The following is a 12,086-nucleotide window of genomic DNA, read 5'->3' on the forward strand; positions in this document are numbered from 1 at the left end:
CTGAGAGCCATAGTTAACCATTGTTCCATTACAAAAGGCTCCAGTTGAAAGCTGCTGCTGATTCTGGGGTCAGTCTCTTGGCCCGTGGCAGAGTTACAGTGGGGAGGGACACAGAAGTGCCTGTGTCCCCAGGAGTGGCTGTTGGTGGCTGCCAGAGCAGCTGAGGGGCTGCTGCCAAGAGCCAGAGCTCTGTCTACAGAGGGCCTGGCCCCCGGGGGGGCCGCACGATGGGCACTGACAATAGGCCATTAGCTCTCTGTGGCTTCTGCCTCTCCGAGCTGGCATGCACTGTGTGTTCCACACTCTCACTCCAAAGCTCCCTGCAAACTGTGGTCATTGTAGTGAAAACTTCAAGCAGCCACCTGGATGCACTCCCAGCTGGACAAATAAGCAAAAATGCTGACTTCTTTTATGCACCCCCAACCCCACCATTGAGTAAGGACTAGAAAAAGAACAAGTCTTAAAAGTAAATGAACTGTTCGAAACTGGGTGTGTGTCTCATGGTGGGACACTGTGTCACTGACGCTGTCAGATATTTGATGTCAACATGCGGAACACTCTGGGTGAAGAAAACAAGCACACGGTAGGTAGAGAGAAATGGGCACCAGAGGAGCATTCGAAAAGAAAAGTCATCTCCAAGCTGCTGTCCGCAGCTTTCCCTTAACAGTTTCTGCAGCTCATCAAGAGCCTTCATGTGACAAGTCCTGTGGTGTCTGACCTGGGCCGTGAAGGCAAAGGGTCAGGCCTGGGGGTTGGCACAAATGGGAGTCCAGCTGACACAGCCCAGGATTAAAACTGGGAGTGACTTCATGCTTGATGGGCTCAGCCGCATGCTTTTTATTTTTACTCTGGGCTGGGGGAGGGGGTAGTTCCTAAAAAAATACATCTTCTGAAAAGAAGCAAGGAAGATCAGGTTAAAACAGAAATGAACACACAAACCTGCACTGTAGCCCCACAGGTGGAATTCTGAGGCTGATCTTTCGTAACAACTCGTCTAAGGAAACACAGTTCAAGAAGCACCTGGAAGATGTTGCGATAAGAGAGTCTAGTCTGCAGGCTGAAGACCATCTTCAGATGACGGAGGCGAATGCATGTTGGCTGCCCTGAAGCCACAGGCTGGTATGCATTGTGAGGGGTAGGGGCCAGGACGGGACATTCAGAATGGAGTAAATTGCAGCAGCACAAAGACAGTTAGCATGGAAGAGTCCTGGCAGGTGTGCTAATACAGAGCTGATATATGGAAAGGAGGCTGTAGTGTGCTTCTATCTGTTAGAGTGCTCCTTGTGCTGTCCTCCTCCTCCCCACCCCCACCTCATCCCTCCCAGGGCTGAAAACCAAGGGTGGGCATCTTCAGGAACCAACCTGCCACCTGCCAGCCTGTAGGTGCACCAGCCAGTTCCCAGTGACTGCCACACACGAACTTGGACAATAGCACCTGGGAGAGCCTAGACAATAGCTCTGGGGACTTGCTCAGGTGTGGTTTTTTGATGAAAGAAGGTATTAGAAAACAATGTTTCCATACCGATGTGCCAAACTCAATGCTGCAGGCCTTCCAGGTAATCCCCCTGGAGTCTGAGCCCTGACTTACTGAGCCCTTTCCCAGGTGAGAAAACTGAGGCTTAGAAAAGTTAAGTAATATACTCAGGGCCCTAGAAGCTAGAAGGTGGCTGATATAAAATTGGAAGCCAGGTCTGTCTAACTGAAAAGCCCTGTCTTCTTTCTCCTCTGCAACTGGCAGACAGATATTAGGTTTGCAAAAAGGTTTGTGAGAAGTGTGGTGTCAAAAAGAGCACATGCTTTGAAGATAATGTCAGTTGTCACCCTTCAGAGAGAAGGTGATCTCCCCAGGTGTCAGGGAGGCTCCTTCCCCAGATGTGATCTGGCCACAGCCCACTCACCGGCTCAAGAAAAGAGGTGTCACTGTCTAGACAGTATCATCTCAGCTGGCCAGACAGACTCTATTTCCTCCAAATTGTTCATCTTGTGTCAACTACCACTTTCTTCTTATAGTCTATTATTGATATGCACATATTTTTCTCTACTAGGTTCTATTCTCATTCAAAGGCGGATCCATAAATGACCTTTCTTTCTTTTTTTTTTTCCTTTTGCTTCCCATACAGGTTGCACACAACTCAACACAGATACTCATATCAGTAGGAAGAAGTGAAGGAAGGGAGGGAGGGAGGGAGGGAGGGAGGGAGGGAGGGAGGGAGGGAGGGAGGATGGAAGGAAGGAAGGAAGGAAGGAAGGAAGGAAGGAAGGAAGAAAATGTGGGGGATGATCTTTTCTCTCTGTTTTAATGTTCATATTTATTTACTTATTTTGTATCCTACAGAGGTTGCACACAGCACAACACAGTAGATGCTGAATATGAGTGAATGAGGCATGAATGTGTAGAGGGATGCGGAACTGGTCCTTGACCTGGAAGGAGTCACATGAAAAGGCTGAGCATCTAGGAATGTAACTAAGAAAGTGACACACTTGAGCCCTGGCTGGTGTGGCTCAGTGAACTGAGCACACGCCCAAGAACCAGGATTCCCAGTCAGGGCACAAGCCTCGGTTGCCAGATGGGGGTGAGCAAGGGGTAACGGATCCATGTATCTTGCACATTGATGTTTCTTCCCCTCTCTTTCTCTCTCCTTTTCCCTGTCTCTAAAAGTAAATACATTAAAAAAAAAGAAAGAAAGAAAAGTGACACATTTTAGAAATATGAGACGTTGTTACAGCCAGAGGAAAACACCAGCTGAGTTTTATTCAGAAGTGTAGCCTGGAAGGAATACATAACTTTCTGGTTTATGTTGACTTTCTGTAAAGCAGGACACCAGGTAGGTCCCATTTTTTGCCCCACATTGGAAATGAAAAGTTTTTCTCAGTCTGTGACCAGCAAGAGCTCTGTGGGCCTCTACCACACCCATCAGATTGTCATCATTTTTTCTTGAGACCCCTGCATTTCTACCATCATTTCATTTCTCTGACAACAATGAGACACATTGCTCCCTGAAGTATCTACTTCAGACCAGAGAGTCCCAGAATGCGTCTTTAATGACAGAACTCCAAGGACGCAGACAGCCAACACCAGGGCAACGGCTCCTCTCAGCCCATAGCATAACCTCATTTTTTAGTTTGCAGATGGTCATTCCTTGTTGTTATCTGGTCCACGCAACGCTGTCAGGTTCTTGTCAGCTGCAAGGAAAGTCCAATGACAGTCTCAGCCAACTTCCAGAAGGTAGAATAACCCAGCAGAGTTGTCCTGAGTTTGGCTGAGATATCCAGGCCTATGGGCTGCCCCAGGATTGGGCATGACCTTGGGCAAGACTGTTTCCTACAGCTGTGACACTCGCTGATGAGGGTGACAGCTGAAAGCTGTTTTGCTGACGGTGTTCTCAGCAGCTGGGGTGACATATCTGTCATTGAAGGGACGTCTGGACGGTGCAGTGCAGAGCCCACCATGATTGCACGGTCCGGTCAGGAGGTACACAGACGTACAGAGGAAATTACTGTTCACTGTGTGATAGGAATAGGGTAGCATTGAATACAGGGTTTTATGTGGACATCTGAGAGACTGGTAAACTATATTGGGGGTTATGGAAGGGTTAATAAATGTTTCCTGTTTTCCCTAAATGCATTCTGAACTGATTAAGAGAAAATAAGGGAATAGTTAGTCGAAGAAATGACAACCACCTTCATTAATGATAAAGCTGACAACCAACACTGGCTAACGTGTGTGGCTGTCATGTACCATCAAGTACTAAACCTGGCCTCCCACTTCACCCCAGGCACAGGCAGTGCTGGACCCCTGCGGGCCTCCCCACTCAGGGACCTGGACAAGGAGCAGGCCACAAGGTGAGCTCCCTACAGCTGCTGCTCCCAAGAGAAAAACCAGGAGTAGCAAGACTGGGCCTGCCCAGTTCCCCCTCCCAAAATCACCAGTCGGGTAGGCCAACCCACAGGGAAAGAATTGGGAACGGGGAGCAAGCATACACTCACCCCTCCCATTCGCACTCATACAGTGGAGAAGTAGAAAGTGTCTGCTCGGTTTTAGTGAGCTCCAGGGGGCGGTGCGGAGGGGGCTGGTGAGGAAGGAAAGCCAGACTACCACAGGCTGGGAAGAGAACAGGAGGTGAGCGGGAGATGACAACCAAGCTACACAACTTTTTCAAATTTTGTTAGAATGGTTACTCCAATAGGGTAGAGCTAGTGTCTGCAGAGTTTAATTTAATGTCATAAGTGCATTTTAGGATGATCCTAGCTTGAGGGGCCGTAATAAGATCTTGATAAACCTCCTAGCAGAAGATATAAAAAGTGAAGCCAGGAAAATGTGTTTTGTGAGGTTGGGGCCAGGAGACTCACAACGAAACTGCCTGAGGTCGGATCATGGAAAGCCGACGGGAAAATGGGAAGGAGCGTCAGTTCTTCTCAAGACTATTCACTGCGCTAGACTTGTGAGCTAAAGAAAAAGGGTGCAGTGCTCTTTAGAGAGAATTTCAATCCACCAAATCAACCAAAAAATACCATTAAATTAAGGAAAGAATATTTATTACTCTAAAAGCTTTGCTAATACACAGACTCCCACATTTCAGAGGCTTATCAAAAGTGAAAGTTTCTTTCGTTCATGTCCTCATCTATCACAGGTTGGCAGCTCTGCTTCATCTTGTGCTTTCAGCATCTAGGACAGGTGGCCTCCAAAGCTGATATGCATGGAGAGTGGAGAATAGAGGTTCATAAGCATATTCTATTGGACAGAATGTTGTTACATGGTCCCATCTAACTGCAAGGAAGTCTGGGAATTGTAGTCTGTGAGCCCCCAAATAAGAGAAAATGAACATAGCAAGCTCCTGTAGAATCCAACACAATGAAAATCTCATATAAGTAAGGTAATTTTTCACTTGCCTTGAGGAAAGTTTTTGTTTTTCAAACAGACATAGATGTTTAAATTAGAGACATCAACACCACTGATATGTAAATTATGACCCAGAGCACAAATTCATTAGTGGCATGATACCTAACACAGAAGAGTGTCTATAAATGTCTACAGATCAACTTAGAATAATGACTGATAAGTCTTAAAATTTAAGAAAGAAGACAATAACAACACCAACAGGAATAAAAAAAAAAGGTTTTTTTTCTTCTCCAAAGCTGAAAATATTCTGGTTTTGCTCTCTTACTCAAGTGTTCCCACATCCTATATTTTTGGCTGTTGGTTTGGAGGCCATAATCAGGGGCAAAGAAAAGAGAGATGCTAAGAAAAGCAGAGCGGTTGGGCTGGGTTAAACCGGCCACTCTGAAGTTCTGGTCTGGTAGATTTTCCTTAGCTCTTTCCTTTCCTTGCCGATGGGGGCAGGAGGAGAGTTCTGTGGCTTGCAGGGGTGCTTGGGGGATGCTGGTGTGGTTCCCGTGGCCCTAGGAAGGGCCTCCAAGGCTCCCCAAACCTAAATCATCTCGGGGCCTGCTAAAACACTCAGCTGCATAATTGGAGAAAAGGTTTAAATTGTCTTGTGGGAGGCAATAGCTTGAATAACATTCCTACTTAAAAATAAGTGACTAACATCAGATTTGCAATTTGTTATTTCAGCAGTCATGTTTCGAACGTTTTCTAAATCTGTGAAGCAGCGTAGCAAAAACAGCGCAGGACGCAAAGAACAAATGGACCCGTCTCCACTCTCCAGGAACTGGTGGGAAAGACGGTCAGGAGAAGTCCCACTGGATTGCACAGGGGAAGTGATTCTGACCAGCAACGCACAGTGTGGAGTGGGTGCATGGGGTGCTCACCTCTGACCGTCAAGAGCAGAGGTCCCATGGGGAGCACAGTTGTGGTGGAATGCGCTGGAACAGTGGGGCCCTCTGGCTGTACCCCACCAGCCCCATATGTATGAGTGGCTGAGGTCCTGGTCTACAGAAGTTGTGGCGTTCCAGGGGCCTTCCTGTCCAGCTGCAACACCAGGTATGGACGTCAGGGCCTTGAGACTGTGGGGCTCCTGGGGCATTCTGCTTGGAAGGGGCTCTAAAATACGGGTTTAAAGTAAAGGCTGCAGGAAATTCTAGGAGTTGGGACACTAAGAAGGTGGTTCTTTAATGTTATGCAAAGAGTCTGAATAACATTCTGAAGGGCAGGGAGTGAGCGAATCAAAGATTTTTGAAGAGAGGTATAACCCGCTCTGCACTTCGGGAAGGTTGGCGGGATGATGGTCAAAGGGGCAATCACAGGGGGACACTGAGGTGTGGGGAATGTCCAGAGGGAGGGCCCCTTCCCTGGGACAGATGCCCCTCCCCTGTTGTTGTAACCCTTTGTGACTCCCAGGTGTCCCCAGCCTCAGGCACCACAGAGACAAATGATGTCCCGTTATTGAGAGTATTCAACTTCCCCTGGCTTGTTAACTGACCACTCTGACACAGGGTCTCCAATAAGCACTTAATGTAATTCTGAGCATCTTGACTTCCAAGGAATAAAAAGAAACACAATGAGTTTCATATTGATAGTTTGCATTAGCTCATAAAAGGAAGCACAACCATCTGTCAGAGATGAACTTTCTACTACCAAATTCTAAAACAGCTAGCATCTGGGTCTTTATTTATTAAAAGGAAATTAAATAACAGAAGGCCAGCATTTTCAAATGCAGATGAGTCTCAGTAAAGGCAGAGCACACAATGTAAAATCTTCATTATTTTGGCAGGGCTCCAGGGTAAAATAATCTGGACGTATTCTGTCTAGGGTGGCTTGTAAAATTCTGGGTAGGAGAAGTCCATTGATGTGTGATTCACTGCTCCCCTGCAGTTCAGTATAGTCTCAGCTTCACCAGTCATTGGCTTCTCCTTCCTTCTAGCTCAGGAAAGATGAATATAAAGGGACACCAATTAGATCGTGTCAGAGACAGGAAGGCAAGAAGACCAAGGATCTGAGATGTCACCAAGGTGGGGACTGGGATGATGAGGGAGAGTGAATAAACGTAAGAGTGTCTTTTAAATGCTTCCAATGCCAGTCCCACCACCTTGGGGGCGGGGGGGGGATCCGTATAATATATGTCAAGCAATAGATATTTCTTCCTTTCCTTGCTTCTCTGAGGCTGTGAAGAGCTGGAACTGGTTACTGCTCCAGTGAGGGGCTTTTAGCAGAAACACCGTGCATGATCTCAGAAAAGGAGTTTATTGTAGGAGGTGGGTAAAGGCCAGAACCCGGGCAGCCCTTCCACCAGCCCCCTTCTCTCATTCACTCCCTGCTCCCTGTACTTCCTCTGCTGCTGCATTCTCAGCCTCTTCCCTCCAACTTTCCTAATTCCGGTAGCAATGAGTTCAGTCTGGCCTGTCTCAGGTGCTTTCTTACCCCTCCAGCGAAGGGAGGTCAGGGCAGAGGAGGAAGAAGATGGAGGCTACCTGGTGGAAGCAATGCCTGCATATCGGGCCTTCCCTGGGGAGGAGGGCAGTTTCAGAAGGCAGGGGTTGGGCAGCCAACGTTCATTTCTCTCTCTCACTCACCCAGGATCATACAACTAAACCGTGCCCGAGATGGCACCCAAACCAGTTCCTTCTGGGGCCTCTTTTCCCTCCACGATGCTATCTACCTGGTCATCTCTAGACTAAGGTAGTGAACTATACTGGTTTTGAAAAGAAATTCAATTCATTAACCAGGGTTCCTCGTTGCTTTGTGTTTCACTCTGAGGCCTGAGAAAAACAGGGAGTAAAAACAGGCTGAGGTGCTGTCTAAAAAGTAGCTTTCCTGTGTCTCTTCTCTTCACTAGGTCCCTACGAGCAGGCAGATGGGTGGGGGGCATGGAGACGCGTGGGCAGACCCCCTGAGCTTGTGAGGGAACATGTCCACAGAGCACATCCAGTCAGCGGGAGGAGGGCAGCAGTGACCGGGCCAGTCACCTGGGCTGCCCTGGCTCTCCCTTCACAGGTGGGTGTCCTTCTGCTCCCAGCCTGCCCTGCCTGGGTGTAGGTTCCATTAGTGGATAGGAGGGCCTTCCAGCATCTTCTGCAGCCTTCACGCTGGCTGATGACCGCCACTGGTTTCCAGTTAAGGCTGTCTCCACTACGGTCTTGTGTAAACCTTTTTACAAACTTCTGCTTTATTTCCCAACAATCTGATGAGTCCACATACTCTCCCGTTTTCAACTTTGAATCCCTTCGCATCATCTCATACAATAACCCACACCTGCCATCTCATTCTGATTGGAAGGCAGAGTCCCTCCAAAGCACCTATGAGATTTCAGACAACGAGGTTCCTGTATCTCACCTACTGCTTCTCCTGTGTTCCTCCACTCTGAACCACAGCGCTCTCCCCTCTCTTCCTCACAAAGGTGACCACCCTGGGCTGCCTTGGGGCTTTTGCACTAGCTGCCCCCCCAAAAAACCTACTTGGTTCCTTCTCTCATTCTGATCTTTGCTCAAATGTCACATCTGATGTTGCCCACTGCTCCTCACCCCAACCTTCTCATGTTTCCTGTCTCACTCTTTACTGTTGTACGTAGTATCGTAGTATCGTTGGAACACTACGCATTTTACTGGTTTATTGTTTTTCTCTCCACCCTTCTGGAAAGTTAACTCTGTCAGGGAAAGCATTTTTGCTTGTTTTGGGGTACTATAACTTTAAAGTGTCAGCTATGTAGTAAAATGCTTACTACACAAATAAATCAAGATTTCTAGAAAAGCCCCAAACTGGACATGAAGTCTTTACATGGTTTCCTGTGGAAGGGCAGCCATCTGTGAATAACCAATAACCCTGAAATATAAAAATCTTTACTATTTCTGCAAAAGAACCTGGGTCAGCACTTTCTCAGGGGCTACACTCGACAGAAGCAGGAAGACCAGCTCTAGGCAAAAGCAAAGTAGGTGGGGTTTTTTTTCCTATTGGTGCTTCTCTCTTTTCCTTCTTTTATCCCTCATTACTCCAGGCCACCCCTGGGCTAATCCACTAATCCTCTCTATAATGCATTAAGTGATAAGGGTTTAAGGTGTTAGTGCTCCCCAGAGTGCTTATCCTTTAAGAAGAAATCTGGAAGACCAAAAGTTGGCCAGGAGCAGAACAAATAAATCTCACCTGGAAGAATTTCAGATTCTGCATGTTTTGGGTTGGGGGCTCAGTTTGGAATTCTGACCAACTGGCCAGGAAGAAGAACTCAGCAGTTATTAAGCAATGAGCCTGTAACATCATCGATCAACTGGAGGCCAAGGAGCAAGTATAAATATTATCACTTCTCCTAGACATTCTTTTCATTAACTCACCGGTACTAATAAAACCTTGCCACCTCCAAATCTGAGCTCACTTCAAAGCTGAGTCTGCCTTTTTTTTTCTTCCTGTGCTAGTGCGTTTCCCTGCTGCCAGATCAAGATCTTTCTTAGCTCCTAGCCCCAATGCAGGTAGGCACGAGCATGTGCAGACATGTGTGTGCACACGCGCACTCAGGGGCACACACACACACACACACACACACTGTTGTCCCCTGTGCACCTTATATGCTTCCAGGTGCCATCCCCTGTTTCTTTTCCTGGGTCATTTCGCCTAATTCCCTTTTCTACTTCCCACCTGGGACCTCTTTGTTTGACCTGTATATTCAGCGCTATCTCAATGACTGGAGAAAGTACTGGTGTGAAGGGGCCTAAGAGACTCTTGCTAATCAACCCTCTAGGTCAGTCAGCTATTCCTGGGGATGGTGCCTGTGAATATGGGTTCAGTGCAGGGCGAGCAGGGCTCTGGCCTGGATTTTTCTGGCTTTGTGGCTTAGCTTAGTGGAGGTCACCCCAAGTCAAAGGAATCCAAGAAGCTGGGTTCACTGGAGTCATCTGTGAAGAGATTTAGCGTGGTCTGGCTGAATTAGATGCTCTGGCCCCTGTGGGCCTGCTCTTCTCCTTCCACGTGCTTCTTAATCTGCTCCAGGATGAACTGGGGACACTTGGCACATTTGAAGTCACATCTCTACCAGAGCTCCCCACTGTTACCAGAACATAACAGTCCAGCCCTTGGCACCATGCTCTGCTCATTTTTACACTCATCTCTCCTTGGTAAACTAGTCAAGGCTGGAAGGTCCAGGGATCTTTATGCTCTTTGGCTCCAATTTACAGTTAATGTTTCAACTCTGGCCAGAGGTCAAGTCCAGAGCTCACATTTTCATCTGGACATTTCTACAGTATGTCCTCATGAACATTAATTTGCTCCATTAGCCCTCAAGTTGAAACTCACAATGGTCTTCTGGGTTGTTTGTTTTCTTTTATTGTAAGTGCTCATCAAATACTGTCTATAAGATCAGTATATAACTCTCTCTCTAGGAGAGTTTCGCTCAAAAAATGTGGAGGACTAGATGAGCTTGTGTGTTTCCTGAGCTGCCATAACTGTAAATACCACACGCTGGTGGCTTAGAACAGCAGAGATGTGTTGCCTTGGCTCTGGAGGTTACGAGTCTGAAATCAAAGCGCTGATAGGGCCGCAAGCCCTCTGAAACCTGAACGGAAGGCCTCCCTTGCCCATCTCCCAGTTTCGGATGGCTTGCCAGCAATCTTTGGCATTCCTTTGGTTGTACATGTGTTACTCCAACCCTCCATGTCCACGTGGCATTCGCTCTGAATGTCTCTGTCTCACAGAGACATTCGTATAACAGTGCCAGTCACATTAGATTAGGGGCTCACCCTTACTCCAGTATGACATCCTCTTAACTAATTATATCTGCAATGACACTGCTTCCAAGTAAGTTCACATTTTAAGGTACTGGGGGTTCATACTTCAAGATATCTTTTTTTAGAGGGGGAGAGAGGACATGATCCAACCCCAAACAACTAGTAAGTTAAGCCTTTATTAATATATTAAAATAAAAACAGGTGTATAAGGAGAGGAAAAATTCACATGAATTTCTAAGAAAAAACCAGCACCTTTTTTAAAAAATATTTTTTTAAATTTATTTTTAGAGAGGGGGGAAGGGCAGGAGAGAGAGAGAAAGAGAAACACCACTGGACCCTGGGTCCAGGAATTGAACCAGTGACCTTTCGCTTTGTGGATGATCCCCAACCAATTGAGCCACACTGGCCAGGGTGAGAAAGCTAGCAGTTTTGAAGACATGTTTGTCTTGTGGTGGCTGCTTGGGGTCTCCTCCTGGCCCCTGAATGACACAACCTTCACTTGCCTCTTCACCATCCTTCATCTTCAGGGGTTTTTTTAGTGGAAAAGTTTGAGAAACACTAATAAAAAACCATGGCTGGTCTATCTATTAGGAGCTGGTTTGGCTGAACACAAAACTGAACAAACAACTTATAGCCACTTAACTAAATCTGGGTCTTTTTTTCCTTGCATATATCTATGGAACAAGAACTCTGGAGGTGGGCAGCTCACTCAGCCACTGTACCATCAGCTTCTGTCCTCATGTTCACCTTCTTAGAGTCACACAGTGGCCTCTTCACCTCTGGCATCTTATCTGTCTTGTGGAGAAGAGAGGCAAAGGGCAAAGGGCATAGGGCAAGCACATGCTGAGTCTGAACACTTTTTGTGAGTGCTGCCCAGTCCTTTCCACTTCTATCTCATCACCCTGTCACATGGCCACTATAGCTGGGAGATGGAGTGTTTTAGCGGGGCATGGGCTCTGCTAAGAAAGAGGGGAAGGATATTGAGTAGACAACTTGCAGTGTCTGGGCCAGCTGGCTTTTGCCATTCCTTTTGCTTCATGTTTTCCAGCCTCGTATAGTTCTAGGCACACACCGGAGACATGCTGATGCCTGTGTACTGATTAAAAAGGATCTACTCACCTTGTGGGCAAAACATTAAACACAAATGACATACACAATGTAATGCAGTACACGCTCAAATGCCAGAATGACTGGTGCTGCAGAATACAGAGAAGGGACAGATCAATTTGGGTTCTGTAGGAGTGCCATGAAAGGGGATGACACCTGAGCTGAATTTTGGAGGTTGGGTAGGATCAACAGATCAACAGCAGCTGTCATGAAATCCTGGTTAGAACCCCCTCCATTGCCCCTTCAGATGGCAGGGTGGGGAGAAACCTGTGTGAAGCTTCTTTTTCTCATTGGAATCTGGGTCATCGTTCATGCATGTGCCACACTCAGATACAAGTCTTCTATATCTCTTTCTTGGAATTGACTCTACCAGA

Source organism: Phyllostomus hastatus, unplaced genomic scaffold, assembly GCF_019186645.2.
Source record: "Phyllostomus hastatus isolate PE091 unplaced genomic scaffold, TTU_PhHast_1.1 phas_contig_58, whole genome shotgun sequence".
Classification (NCBI taxonomy): domain Eukaryota; kingdom Metazoa; phylum Chordata; class Mammalia; order Chiroptera; family Phyllostomidae; genus Phyllostomus; species Phyllostomus hastatus.